This window comes from Chlorocebus sabaeus, chromosome 25 (assembly GCF_047675955.1).
Source record: "Chlorocebus sabaeus isolate Y175 chromosome 25, mChlSab1.0.hap1, whole genome shotgun sequence".
Taxonomy (NCBI): Eukaryota; Metazoa; Chordata; class Mammalia; order Primates; family Cercopithecidae; genus Chlorocebus; species Chlorocebus sabaeus.
The window spans coordinates 6,866,333-6,880,869 of record NC_132928.1 but is presented as its reverse complement, the minus strand read 5'-3'; the positions used below and the strand labels follow the sequence as shown (position 1 = coordinate 6,880,869).

The 14,537-nt window shown below is 38.3% G+C and overlaps 1 protein-coding gene and 1 long non-coding RNA gene across 5 annotated transcripts in view; one reads left to right on the top strand and one right to left on the bottom strand.

The window, feature by feature from the left end:
* The window catches only part of TAF1A (TATA-box binding protein associated factor, RNA polymerase I subunit A), a 32,007-nt gene extending 31,019 nt beyond the window's left edge, over window positions 1-988 (bottom strand). For 2 of the 4 annotated variants that reach the window (XM_007988374.3, XM_007988378.3), the window contains exon 1: window positions 784-988. The gene's annotated coding sequence lies outside the window, so the exon portion shown is untranslated. The remainder of the gene's footprint in view (window positions 1-783) is intronic. The other 2 variants (XM_007988376.3, XM_007988375.3) reach the window with 2 other exon arrangements.
* On the top strand, window positions 948-12,963 carry LOC119619588 (uncharacterized). Its single transcript, XR_005236064.2, has 5 exons — window positions 948-1,078; window positions 3,171-3,406; window positions 5,251-5,380; window positions 11,086-11,191; window positions 12,722-12,963. It is a non-coding gene; the product is annotated as an uncharacterized lncRNA (long non-coding RNA).
* Window positions 12,964-14,537: the final 1,574 nt, after the last annotated feature.

Sequence of the window (14,537 nt, the reverse complement as noted above, 5' to 3'; positions counted from 1 at the left end):
TTATCTAATTTAATCCCCACAGCAATCCTGAGGTGGGTACTATTACTTTCTTCCACGTTAAGACTGAAAAAACTGAGGGGCTTAGTGAAATGATAGAACCTGCCTAACATCACAAAAAAGGTGAGGACGTTATTCCAGGAAATAGAACACTAAACTACTTAGCATGACTAGAAGTCGGGGTGTGTGTGGAGGGGGCTGCGGAAGGTGAGAAACGAATCTAAAAAAATAATCATAAGCCAAGCTGAGTTTGGACTTACTCCTAAAGATGCTCAGGGCCCCTTCCTCATTCCCCATATGAAATCGAGTATTAGTGCCCCTGATACTGCCTCCCAAATTTCCCCAATTTCCCCTCTTCTCTGTAATCCTACAGCACTACCCTAGTTCAAGACCCCTTCAAACAGTGCCTAATTACTGCATTAGCTTTCTAAATAATTACCCTGGCTCAGATTTTGCTTCTCTGCATTACACCCAGAGAAAACCTTCTAAAATCAAATTCTGTGGCTACGAGTATGAATTATAAGTAACAAATGAATTTGAATCTGACTCATCATGTATTTTGAGGAGTAGTTACACAAATCCTCCCTTTCCAAATCCTCAAAAATCCAAATTGGTGTCCCGCAGTTGCCACGGCAACCAAAGCTTCTCTAGCCCCTTCTCTCGTTCTCAGACTCCAAAGGTTTCAGGTATTAGGAAGAAATATCAGGAGAACATGGATGAATCCTGACACACCCCTTCCCGTCCCATTTAAACGCAGGAACCACGGACGATATCTGCGGCACTTACCCGCTTAAAATTAGAGCTCCTCAGTAAAGCTAAACTCAGTCTCCGACTCCGGACCACGTGAAGAAATTCCCACCGGAAGACGGGTTAGGAGAGCTTTATATGAGCATGCGCAAAACCTGGTTTAGGCATTCAGGCTGCGCGCGGCCCAGCTCGTAACTCCTGCGGTAGCAGGCGTATTGTTGGCCTCGCCTCGACCCCGGAAGTGACTTCTGGAAGTGACCCAGGAAGTGACAGTGAACTGCCTCTCTCCGATTAGTTTTGCCCGAGCTTTATTTTTGTCTGTCTCAGCTAGAAAGTGAGAGACTTTCATTTAAAATGGAAATTGGGGCGAGGGGTCGGCGGCTGGGCGAAGGGAGCATTCAAAAGCGCAGAATGTCATTTTACCCGAGAAATTCACTATGATGGGCCATTGGTTTCTGCTCGGCTCGCAGGCGCACTGCACGAGTGGAGGCGTGGCTAGTGGCTGTGACGAGACAAATGCATGCATATCCTGTTCATTGCGAGCTTGAAGGTTCTTTTCTATTACAGTTTTAGCTTTGGGTTTAATTGGTTCGACTCCCTTCTCCACAATTTGGGCGAGAATTTCTTTTGCCTTCTCAGCAAAAATTGTTCTGCGGACCCATCTGGTTCAACTTGCATGAGGGACGTTGAGACAAATAAATGAAATATGGGTCAAAAGTAAGACGGTTAAGGAAACGCAGTGTGCTTCTCCAATATTTGGAGGGCTGATCCGTGAAAGAAGAATCAGACCTTTTTTCTTAGCAGCAGAGAATAGAACTAGGACTAATAAGTGAAAGCTAAAGGGAGGCTGCTTTCAAGTCACAGCAAGAAAGAATTTTGTCCACAAATGAGGATGCACAAATAATAAGCTCCCCCACGAATCACTGAGTTTCCTCTGTGAAGGTGAACAATTTGGGTAGAATCAGAGTATCGGAGGGGAAATTAAAGGGTCTAGTAAGAGTTTGAGGCTGGGCACGGTGGTTCATGCCTGTAATCCCAGCACTTTGGGAGGCCAAGGCAGGCGGATCGTTTTGAGTTCAGGAGTTCGAAACCAGCCTGGCAACATGATGAAACCCCGTCCCTACAAAAAAAATTTTTAAAAATAAGCTGGGGTGGTAGTGCATGCCTCTAGTCCCAGCTACTCGAGAGGATGAGGTGGGAGGATCACCTGACCCCGGGGAGGAGGAGGCTGCAGTGAACTGTGATCACGCTACAGCACTCCAGCCTGGGCGACAGAATGAGACCCTGTCTTAAAAAAAAAAAAAATTGTACATGGATTCCTTAAAATGCTACAAATAGTTGATTCTATGTTGTCTTCATAAACAATATGCAGTAGTTAAGGACTTGCAAGAAAAGTTCTTTCTGCTGCTCTTTCTGTCATTAGTTCTTGAGTCCTCACTCAAGCTTGTGCTCTAACTCTACAGGCAGGGCTAACATAAATTATGCATAGTTCAGGAGAGCACACACAAAATAACATACATAATCATTACTTTCTTGACTAGAGGCTTAGTCTGGCTACTTTTCTCCCATTGGCTTGAGGTATAAATTCACCAAAACCAGCCCAGAAATTATTTTACATGGCTAAAAGTTTATGTTCTCCCGAAAGTGAGGAAGAACTTTCTGATTTTCCTTGAAGTTCTCAGACACCTCTAAGGAGCAGTAGGAAACAATGGGAATAACTTAATGTGTCCTACCTACCCTTTTTCTTACCCAGGCGACAATTCTGACGGAAAATGTGTTGGAGAGAAGAGATTTTTAAAAATCAACTAGATCACATCCAATAGCATAAACAAGAAGGAAGGAGGGAAGTTGCGGTGGCAAGCACCTGTAGTCCTAGCTACTCCGGAGGCTGAGGCAGGAAGCTCGCTGAGCTCAAAAGTTCAAAAGCTCGATGCCATCCTGGACAACATAGCAAGACCACGTCTAAAAAAAAAAAAAAAAAAAAAAAAGACGTGACAAATATGAAAACATAAAGCATGCAAAAGACTTTTCTAGATTTCAATCTGTAAGAAAACATGTCCTAAGAAAAAGATGTTCTTAACAATTGCTTTGTACTAAAGAGCAACTTAATATGGTGATGAATTATGTTGTTTTTAAAGTTGCAAACTGTCAGTTAAGGAATATTATTTCCATGAACGCTTCCTGTACAATCTGTTAAAGGACAAACTTCACACAGCCAAACAGTTGAAGAGACTTCATCATAAATAGACTATCCTATATCACAGCTAACAGGAATAAAAAAGGAATGTGGTATGAAAGCATACAAACAAAAATATCTCAGAAAATAATATAGAGAAAACTAAAATACACGGGCTAGAATTCCACCCCAGGGACTGCATCCTCAAAGACACAGTTTTTTCTTCTTTTTTTTTTTTTTCATGTTTCAGTGCTCTGAGTAGCTACAAAAAGAAGACCAGCCTATCCTGCTGGAGAGAGTGGCCAGGTGAAGAAAGAGCCCTTGGAGTGTGAAAGACCACAGGGAAAGAGAGACCACATGGAACCAACAGTCAGCACCTTGGTTTTGGACATGTGAAGAAATTCATCTCACTCTGTGTAACCTAAATCAGGCACTTGCCAAATGCAACTACATGAGCGAGACCAGTTGACAACACACGGAGCAGAGGTGAGCTGTTCTCAGCCCTATACTCACAAAATTATGAGCAATAAAACGGTTGTTATTTTAAGTCACTGAAGTTTGCACTGATTTCTTACATAGGAATAGATAAATGAAACACAGATGTTGATCATTTGCATCTTCTCTCTTTTTTATGACTACTCTTGTTGGAGATTACCAGTTTATTTCTGCCATGGTTAGAAAACAAACTCTGAAATTTTGATACTTTAAAGTTTTTTGAGACTTACTGTGCCCATAATATAGTCTATCTTGGTAAATGTTCTATGAGCAGTAGACAAGAATAAGTATTCTGTAGTTACTGAGCATTGTGTCCATCAACGTCAATGTGATTAAGGTGGTTAATAGTTTTCTTCGGATCTTCTATATTGTATTGATTGTTTTGTGTGTAGTGTTACTATTAATTATTGAGATAGGAGTGTAAAACTCAAACTGTGGTTGTGAATTTGCCACTTTATTTTTTTCAGCTTTTCTTTTGCATTTTTGAATCTCTGTTATTGGGCATATAAACATTTGTGGTTCTTGTGTCTTCTTGATGAATTGACCATTTTATCATTATGAAATGTCTTTATCGCTGATAATACTCCTTATCTTGAAGTCTAATTCATCCAATATTAGTATAGCCACTACAGCCTTCCTGGCTTACTGTTTACTGTTATATCTTTATCCATCCTTTTACTTTCAACCTGTGTTTTTTAATTTAATGTGCTTCTGTTACAGACAACAGATAGTTGAGTTTAAGTCTATCATTTTGCTATTTGTTTTTTATTTGTCCCATTAGTTTTGTATTCCTTTGTTCTCCACTTTCTGCTTTCTTTTGGGTTAATTAATGTTTTTGTATTTCATCTTAATCCCTCTGTTGGCTTTAATTATATCTTTTTGCATTATTGCTTTACAGTGTTTCTGAGAATTATCATATACATTCTTAACTTATCACAGCCTTAGAGTTAAAATTATGATACTTCATGTAAAATAAAACAGCCTTGCAGTAGTAAAGTTCTACTTACCACCTCCCCAAGTCCTTTGTGCTTTGTTGTCATATATATAACATCTATGCACATTGTTATTTTTGCCTTAGTCATATGTATTTCAAAGAAATTAAGAGAAGAAAAATATATATTACCTTTTATGTATTTACCTACATTTTACTATTTCCAGTTCTTTTCATTTCTTCCTGTTTGTGGTGAATTATCTTTAAAAATAGCTGTCAAAAAGTATTCACATTCTTGTATGTGCATGTTGCTTCTACCTTTAAGAAATAGAATCAGCCGGGCATGGTGGTTCATGTCTGTAATCCCAGCACTTTGGGAGGTCAAGGCAGGTGGATCACAAGGTCAGGAATTCGAGACCAGCCTGGACAACATGGTGAAACCCTGTCTCTACTAAAAATACACACACACACACACTCTCACACACACACACAATTAGCTGGGCGTGGTGGCACATACCTGTAATCCCAGCTTCTTGGGAGACTGAGGCAGGAGAATCGCTTGAACTTGAGAAGCAGAGGTTGCAGTGAGCCGAGATCACACCATTACACTCCAGCGTGGGTGACAGAGCGAGACTCTGTCTCAAAAAAAAAAAAAAAAAAAGAAAGAAAAGAGAAAAAGAAACAGAATCTATGTTCCCACCCCTTGAATCTGGGCTGGTTTTTTAACTTGCTTTGATGAACAAAACATGGTGAAAGTGATGTCATACCAATTCTAGGCCTAGCCCCTAAGAAGCCATACACACCTTTACTTTTATCCTCTAGAAATCTGGCCAACAAATAAATAAGTTTAGAGTAGATTACTAAAGAATGAAAACATTTCAGCCAACCATCCCAACCGTTTCAGCCACACAGCTGAACTACCGGACATGTGAATGAAGCTAGTTTGGAAGTTCCAGCCCTGGCTAAACACCCAGCTGAGTGCAGCCACCTGAGTGACCCCAGCCAATAATATCCAGAGCAGGAGAATCATCCAGGTAAGCAAAGCTATAGAATAGGGAGAAATAATAAATGATTATTATTTTAAATTACTAAATCTATTATATCAAAAGGATAACTAAAACATTACAGATTTCAGTTTCCATCTGGTATGTCATCTTTCATCCTAAAGAATTTTTTTAGCATTGCTTACAGTGGAGGTCTATCGGTGTTGAATTTTCTGTTTTTATTTGTCTGAAAATATCGATTCTGTCTTCGGTTTTGAAGGATTTTCTTCTAGATATAGGATTCTGGATTGGCAGTTTTTATACATCATCAGCACTTTAAGCCCTCTGATGATTTTAACCTCTTGTTTTTGATGAGAAGTCAGCTATCACTTTATTATTTTTGTCCATGCATAATGTATTATGTTTCTCAGACTGCCTGTAAAACTTTTCTTTCCCAATACTTGGTTATTTGCAGTTTGACCATAATGTGTCTAGGTGTGATTTTCTCTGTAATTAGCCTATTTGGTATTCACTGAGTTTCCTAGATTTGTCCATTTGCTTTATGATAACTTGGGATATTTTCAGCCATTATTGTCTTAAATATTTTTTCTGTGCAATTATGCTTCTGCTCCCTTTCTGGGACTCCAATTATATGTATGTAAGACCACTCCATATTGATATGTACTAAGACTCAGTTCATTTTTTTCCTGAGCTTTAGACTGAATACTTTTATTGATCTATCATCAAGTTAACTTTTTTGTTGTTTTTGCAGTGTCCAGTCTACTAATAAGCCCATATTGTGAATTTTTAAATTCAAATTCTGTACTTCTTAGTTCTTGAAATATGTCTTTTTTAAAAAAAGTTTTCATTTATATGCTGATATCCCATTTATTATGACTCTATTCCTTTAAGTCCTTGAAAGTACAAAAGCTAGGTTAAATTTTTTTTCTGCTAATCCCAACATCTGGATCATCTCACAGACTTTTTTTTTAATAGACTGCCTTTTCTCTTATGGTTCACATCTTTCTATCTCTGTGGATATCTGATAAAAATTAATTGTATACTGGACATTTGTAGTGATATTTATAGGGAATCTGGATTATGTTGGCTTATTTAAATGATATTATGTTTTGTGTGGCATGCAGCTTAATTAGTGGTGGATTCTTTGGGTCATGTGAAATTTGGTATTATTCATTTTCTGTATAAGTCTTATTTGGTTTTAAATTTAGTCCTAGCATATTCCCCTTACTCTTTTGTGTGGGTCTTTCTCCTAAGGCTTGGTTCTGGATTCTCAATTAAGTGCTCAAGGTATTAGTGAAGTTACTCCACTGCTAGGTTGGAAATCTAATGTCTTCCAGCACTGCCTCACCCTTAGTATCACTCTTCAGCCTTTCCCCTACAGCAGGCAAACTCTGCTAAGTCTTGCAAGGTCTCGCCTGGCACATCTGTATCCTCAGTGAATTTCCATACAAGCTTTCAGTATTGCCCCCTTCTCTGTCTCTCTCTCTCTCTCTCTCCCCCCCCCCCCTTCTCTGTCTCTCTGGCTCTCCTCTCTCTGTCTCTTCCTCTCTCTCTCTCTCTTTCTCTCTCTCTCTCTCTCTCACACACACACACACACACACACACACACAGAGAGAGAGAGAGAGAGAGAGCGCGCTCAGATATTCTAGCCTACAAAATTTCAGCCATTCCAACAACCTTGAACTCTGATAATTTCCTCCTCAACTCAGCAAGGCCACCACTTTACTTAAGTGTCTCCTTCCTGATTATGGAGTTCACCTGCGTGTTTTGCGCTCATGGATCAGTCACATGCTGCCTGTTTATCATTGCCTGAAAACAGTTGCTTTAAGTAGTTTTTCTAGTTTCTTACTCGTTTGTGACAGGAAGGCAAGTCCAGTACCAGGTACTTAGTCATGGTTCGAAGCGAACGTACTAACTTCATTATACACTTTTCCATCATTCGTGATGAAGACACTCATTAAACGGCAAATTATAGAGAAACTCTGTAGCATCTCTTTTAATGTCCATGAAAACCAAAATCAGCTGAAGGAGTAAACCCCAACATGGGTCTACGAAAAATAAGCTGGCCAAAATTTATGAGGCAATATGACTTAAATGATCATATGTTTTACAAATAGTTTTATAAGCATGAAATCCACAATAACTAGACAAATAAATGTTAACAGATGGACTCAAAACTTTTTACTGCAATTCAATATAGTCTTTTATGATACTTTATTAGATGATAGTTCTGAAATTATTATAAAATACTAATGAACATAACAGATTAAAACGTTCTTTTCAACTGTTTTGAAGCACGTTGTCATTTTCTACAACCCAAAGATTAGATACACCTCAAAATGCGCTAGAAAATACATTTCTTAAACCTCATCAAAATGAACTTCATTTGTTGTTTTTCATCTTTGACATGACACAGTGCCAAGATTTCTAGCTCTGTAGGGAGGAGACGTTGGTCCCACAATTAGCAGCTCCTTGATCCCATATCATACAACCGATTCTAGCAATAAAAAAAGAAAGAAAAAATGCACATGTATTCTGCTGACCTTTCATTTACAATCTATATCAGGAGTCAGCAAACATTTTCTGTAGAGACAGAGTATTTTAGATTTTGCATGTCATACAGTCTTTGTCATAACCACTTGACTCTGCTGCTATATAGCATTAAAACAGCCATAGACAATATATTAATGAATTAGCATGTCTGTGTTCTATTAAAACTTTATTTACAAAAGCAGATGTGAGGCTGGATTTAGCTCGTGGGCCATAGTTTGCTAACCATTGCTCTGGAGTACCTATAAAGGTTTATACTCATGCCGGGCGCGGTGGCTCAGGCCTGTAATCCCAGCACTTTGGGAGGCCGAGGCGGGCGGATCACAAGGTCAGGAAATCGAGACCACAGTGAAACCCCCTCTCTACTAAAAATACAGAAAATTAGCCGGGCGCAGTGGCGGGCGCCTGTAGTCCCAGCTACTCAGGAGGCTGAGGCAGGAGAATGGCGTGAACCCGGGAGGCGGAGCTTGCAGTGAGCCGAGATCGCGCCACTGCACTCCAGCCTGGGGGACAGAGCAAGACTCCGTCTGAAAAAAAAAAAAAAAAAAAAAAAAAAAGGTTTATACTCCCAATAGAGGTTTGGTTGTGCTATATACCTAAATATGTATATATATGTATATACGTAAATATAGTTTTAAAGACACATAGTCATATTGGTGGTGATTTTTGTGTCCAAAAAGAGATCTACTAAAAAATTACTGATGTCATCATGCATCTCAGTCATTATGACAGTCATTAACTCTATATTGCTTCTTCTGCAATCTCGAACATACAACTAGTAGATGTCAATGCTAGGAGTGAGTTTGCTGTTCTGTAGTGGAGGGCACTGATTATAATGGGGTAAATGAGGTCAACCATCATGAACCGATACATATTTATTTAATTTCAATTTCAGTTGTCATTCTAACGACTATGTACTAAGTCTCAACCTATATTCCCTAGGTCCTAATTGAGAAACATGTGCTTTAATTAAAATAAAGAAAAAGTCCTTCACACCCATTCCAAATAGGTCAAATTGTATCAATGGTTCAACTATTAACACGCACACACACACAAACAATAGAACTCATTAAGATGTAAATTTGAGGTAAGATAGTGCAGAAGAGGGAACAAATGTGAGAATGTGGAAGTAGAACAATATAAGACCCCTTTTGTGTTCGTTTTTTTAACTTTCTGTTTCAGTGGGTACATGTGCAGGTTTGTTATACAGGTAAATTGTATGTCTCAGGGGTTTGGTGCACAGATTATTTCAACACCCAACTAATAAATAAGCATAGTACCTGATAGGCAATTTTTCAGTCCTCATTCTCCTTGCACCCTCCACCCTCAAGTAGCCCCTGGTGTTCTTTCTTTGTGTCCATGTGTACTCAATGTTTAGCTGCCATTTATGGGTAAGAACATACAGTAATTGGTTTTTTGTTTCTGTATTAATTAGCTTAGGATAATGGCCTCCAGCTCTATCCATGTTGCTGCAAAGAACATGATCTCATTCTTTCTTATGGCTACGTAGTATTCCATGGTCTTCCATGGTATTCCATTTTCTTATCCACCCTACCATTGTATAAGTATTCCCTTTTCTCTGCGACCTCACCAGCATCTGTTATGTTTTGACTTTTTAATAATAGATAGGATCCCTTTTGGAGGTCAGGAAATATAAATTCAGAAGTGTGAGACATCCTTTAAGGTGATGTTAGCTTTAAATGAAAAAAAAAAATGTGAAGCAAAGTCACTTGAATATGGACTTTTGAGTTTATGTGGGTTTTATTGTTTTTGTTTTTATATTGATGTTATAATCTTCTCCTTTTTACTGGTAAGAGAAACTACAGAAAACAGAATGTTTACAACCACAGGTGCCTTGTTAACTGATCAAATTTTAACAAAAGTCTCAAGCAGTGCATCTCAAACTGGGAGGGTGGTATCATTCCCACTAAGGGGAGTTTGGAAATGCGTGGGAGCAATTTTTATTTTGCTACCATGACTAGGGATGCTACTAAAAGTTCATGACCAGGGCATGGATGTTACACATTTGCACAGATAATCTGCTCTGGTCCTTTACCTAACTGCAACTGTGTTTTCCTATAGCTCTGTCTAAAGGGATAAGGGCCTTCCTGAAGTCATATTATTTTCTTATCCATTTAAATGCAATGTTTAATTATTTTGTGTGTCATGAATAGTAAATGTATTTAAGATAATTATGAGAAGCGATAAAAGCATGACTAGTATAGGAGCTTAATGATGGCTTCTGGCTTATACTTTTTAATTGAAGACTTCACATTCATTTGAAATGGTGATAAAATTCTCAGATGTCCCAAAAAATATCTCAACCTCTGATTGCAAACAAAAAACTAAGGTCTTTCAGATAGCCATCATTATTCTTTCTCTCTTCTGCAGAAGTTCCAAGAGAGCTTGGCCAGAAATATTGTAAATACTAAATGCAAGTTGAAGCTTTGCTTTTCTTTAAAAATGGTATATAGAAAATAATCTACAAATATATAGTGTGAATCTGGTGTTAATTTCCAATCCCTACTTTCTAGAGCTGTGGCTGTCTTTAAATGTGCCTAGTCTGCATTGGAATGTGCAGTAAATGTAAAATACACTTCAGATTTCAAAGACTCTATGTGAAATAAAGACTGTAAAATATCTCATTAATAATTTTTATATTGATAATGAGTTGAAATGATAATTTGCATAGATTTGGTTAAATAGAACATATTATTAAAATTAAGATCACCTATTTTGTTTAACTTTTTAAAATGTGACTTCTAGAAAATTCAAATTGCATATGTAGCTAACACATTTCTATTGGACAGCATTGTTCTAGGGAATCAGTGAGAAATAAACAAAAGTAGGTCATGTTTAGATGCTATATGTAATCATTCTGGTTGAATGTCATTCACTGATCCTCTTATGTATTCCATACCATTTCACGTTCCACATGTATTTAGATAGCAGTGAACTTCCTTCCATACCAATTACAGCATACTCTTATTTTTTCTGTGTCAGTTGATCAGTATCCACACTTGAGTATAGTTTTCATAATAGTACTTATGTTCCTGTTTCTAATTTTATACTACATGTATCAATAAAAAACACTGAAGATTCAGAAGGTTTGTCTGAATGTATGATCTATAACAAATCAGCTGTGATTGCATAGTATTCTCAGAAATCTATTTTCTCCTTCTCAGTTCTCAGTGTCTCCTCTAGAAGGCGCTTTCAATCTTCCAACCACAGCTTGGGAGGTTGTTCCAGTCTTGCTGACTTTTAGTGAGAAGAAAACAGTTTCCAGCGAAGGTACTATCTAAAAATGTCTCCTTTGTGTAGAAGTCATTGGTTTGCCATCAAACAATTCTTGTTGCATCATCAAACATCTCTTGACTGTAACAGCTTGCAATTTTGCTGTTTAATTATTTATATAACATAAGTAGACAATCTTTTTATGTAGTATCTGATTGCCTTCTCAAAGAAACACTATAAAGTTTTGACTTTAGCCCCAATTTTCTAGAAGAGAGATCTGAGACTCAGAAAAGCTAATGGCTTGCCTATAGTCACACAATTAGACTTCTGATTCCTAGCCAATGCTTTTGACTCTATTCCCTGCCTCCACTGTTGCCCTGGTAGGGAAGTAATTTATATCTGAAAATTACATGGAAAAGCCAAACTGTGGAAATTGAGTTGTACAGGCCACACCCTGCAATCTGTTCTACATTTGTTTCAAAGCACCAAATATTTGACTTCTGTGGAAATGGTGCCAAGGTAAATTAGGTGGAACCGGAAACAGGAACTTGCATATATGTCTGTATTTTAGTAGCAATTTGAGATGTTTGAGTTTCTTTCTTTGTACAATAGAAATTGGAATAATATTTGCCAGGACTAGACAAATAGTACATGCTGATAGACCTTATATTATGGATGACTCATTCCCAATAGATCATAGCCTTTGACATGACTTTTTATTTGTTGGGAGAGATTTTTCCCTACTAACCATGCCCAACACAAACTTCTGTTCTTACTGGCTTTCAGAACAAGATACTTGCATAAATTCCCCTGCAGTTATATGCTCCCTTTACTTAAAATCTGATAGCTTTCTGTATTTTATTCTATTAAATCTAAATTCTCATGCTGATTTTCAAGGGCTCTCAATAATCTGACCCATCCTAGCTGCCCAAACTTTTGTTTTTTCTTTCTTTTCTTTTTTTTTTTTTTTTTTTTTTTTTTTTTGATGGAGCCTCACTCTGTCACCCAGGCTGGAATGCAGTGGCGTGATCTCAGCTCATTGTAACCTCTGTCTCCTGGGTTCAAGCGATTCTCCTGCCTTAGCCACCACCTGGGTTAATTTTTTGTATTTTTGGTGGAGACTAGGTTTCACCATGTTGGCCAGGCTGGTCTCAAACTCCTGATATCAAGTGATCCACCCGCCTCGGCCTCACAAAGTGTTGGGATTCCAGGCTTGAGTCACCGCACCCAGCCTGTCCCCCACTTATCTAATAGAATTCTTTCACTCTAGTAAGTTTAGGTCTCTGTACTGTCCTTTAAACAAATTGCTTTCTGCTACTGCTGTGTCTTTTCCTATCTTGTTTTCTTCATTTGCCCTATCCTCTCTGTTTAGAATCTAAATTCTATGTCTTCACTAAGGCTCAGTTCAAATTCCACCACCATCACTTACTTTCCTCCTTCTTTTAACTCATTAGTGCTTAGAATTTGTAGTAAAACACATTTGAGCACTTATTGTGTGGCAGGACAGGGTTCTTTGTATGCCCCACCCCCTTATTCTTACTGAGAGAAGTAACTGGTATCAGCAAGAGAGGCTTGTTTATCTTTTAGGAGTTCCCACTCTGAAGAATATGGATGAGGATTCAGAGTCATCCTCCACCCTCGGGGATGGAGCCAAATTTAGGGCTCCTTGGGCACAGGCATAAAGGTGGACCCATCTTCTAGACACTGGCCAAACACACACAAAAAGTGAGAACTTGCAGAAGAGGGAAGAAAGGAAAGAGACATCATGACGCCCAGCAGGAAATGAGATTTTGCAGGCTGACCTGATAGAATAAAGAAATATATGTTTGTTATCATTTTTCTGACTCACTGTATTGTGACCAATCATAGTGTTTTTATTTTTACTAAGACCTTTACCAGGCTTTACTTGGTTTGTAACTCTTGAGTTACCTTTAAGGATAATTGAATTTTATCTCTTTCTGTCTAACTTACAGATTTTCTCTACATAAGTTTTTTTGACAACTCTACTTCAGTATAAAGGATATTTAAGTATTTTAATTGTACAGTTTTATGAGTTTTGACACATGCATATACACCTGAAGCCATCACCACATTCATGAGGGGGAGGACACCCAAATTTCTTTGTGTCCATCTCTTCCTTATCTTGCCTCCTTGCCCCTTCACCAGGCAGCAACTGATCTGTGTTCTGTCATTATAAATTAGTTTGAATTTTCTAGTATTTTACGTAAATGGAATTACATAGTATGTCTTGTTTTTATCTGGTTTATTTCACTCAACCTCCCTGTTGCTAGTATTGATAGTTCCTTATTATTGTCCAGTAGTATTCTAAAATTTATTATCTATTTACTTGATGATGTGCATCTGGGGCTCTTAACTATTACAAATGGAGCTACTATGAACATTTGTGTGTACAAGTCTTAGTGTGGACATATACTGTTATTTCTCTGGAGTAAATACCCAGGGGTGGAAAGACTGGGTTCATATAATAGATGTGGTTTCACTTTTAAAGAAAATGCCAAACTGATTGTACCATTTAAATTCTAGCTGGCAATGTTATGAAATATCAATTGCCCTTATCTTGTCAATCTTTGTTATGATCAGCCTTTCCAATTTTAGCCATTCTAGTGGATGTGTAATAATAATATTGTGGCTTTGATTTGCATTTCACTAATGGCTAATGACGTTGAGTATCTTTTCATGTATATATTTGCCATATGCATGTCTACTTTGAAGAAATGTCTGTTCAGATCTTTTGCCTATTTTCCCCAATTGAATTGTTTTCTTTTCTTTCTTTTCCTTTTCTTGAGATGGAGTCTCGCTCTGTTGCCTGGGCTGGAGTGCAGTGGCATGATCTCAGCTCACTGCAAGCTCCGTCTCCCGGGTTCATGCCATTCTCCTGCCTCAGCCTACCGAGTAGCTAGGACTACAGGCACCCTCCACCACGCCTGGCTAATTTTTTGTATTTTTTAGTAGAGACGGGGTGTCATCATGTTAGCCAGGATGGTCTCGATCTCCTGACCTCGTGATCCATCCACCTTGGCCTCCCAAAGCACTGGGATTACAGGCATGAGCCACCACACCCTGCCTGGATTGTTTTCTTATTGATAAGTTGTAAAAATTATTTATATGCTCTAAATACAATTCTTTTTTTGAGTACATGTTTTGCAAATACTTTCTCCTAGTCTATGGCTTAGCTTTCTATTTTCATAACAGTGAATGTAGAGAGAGCAAAAGTTTTTTGTTGTTGTTTCAGACAGGGTCTCCTTCTGTTTCCCAGGCTGGAGTGCAGTGGCACAACCATGGCTCACTGCAGCCTCAACCTCCCAGGCCCTAGTGATCCTCCTACCTCAGCCTCCTGAGTAGCTGGGAGCACAGGTATGTGCCACCATGCCTAGCTAACTTT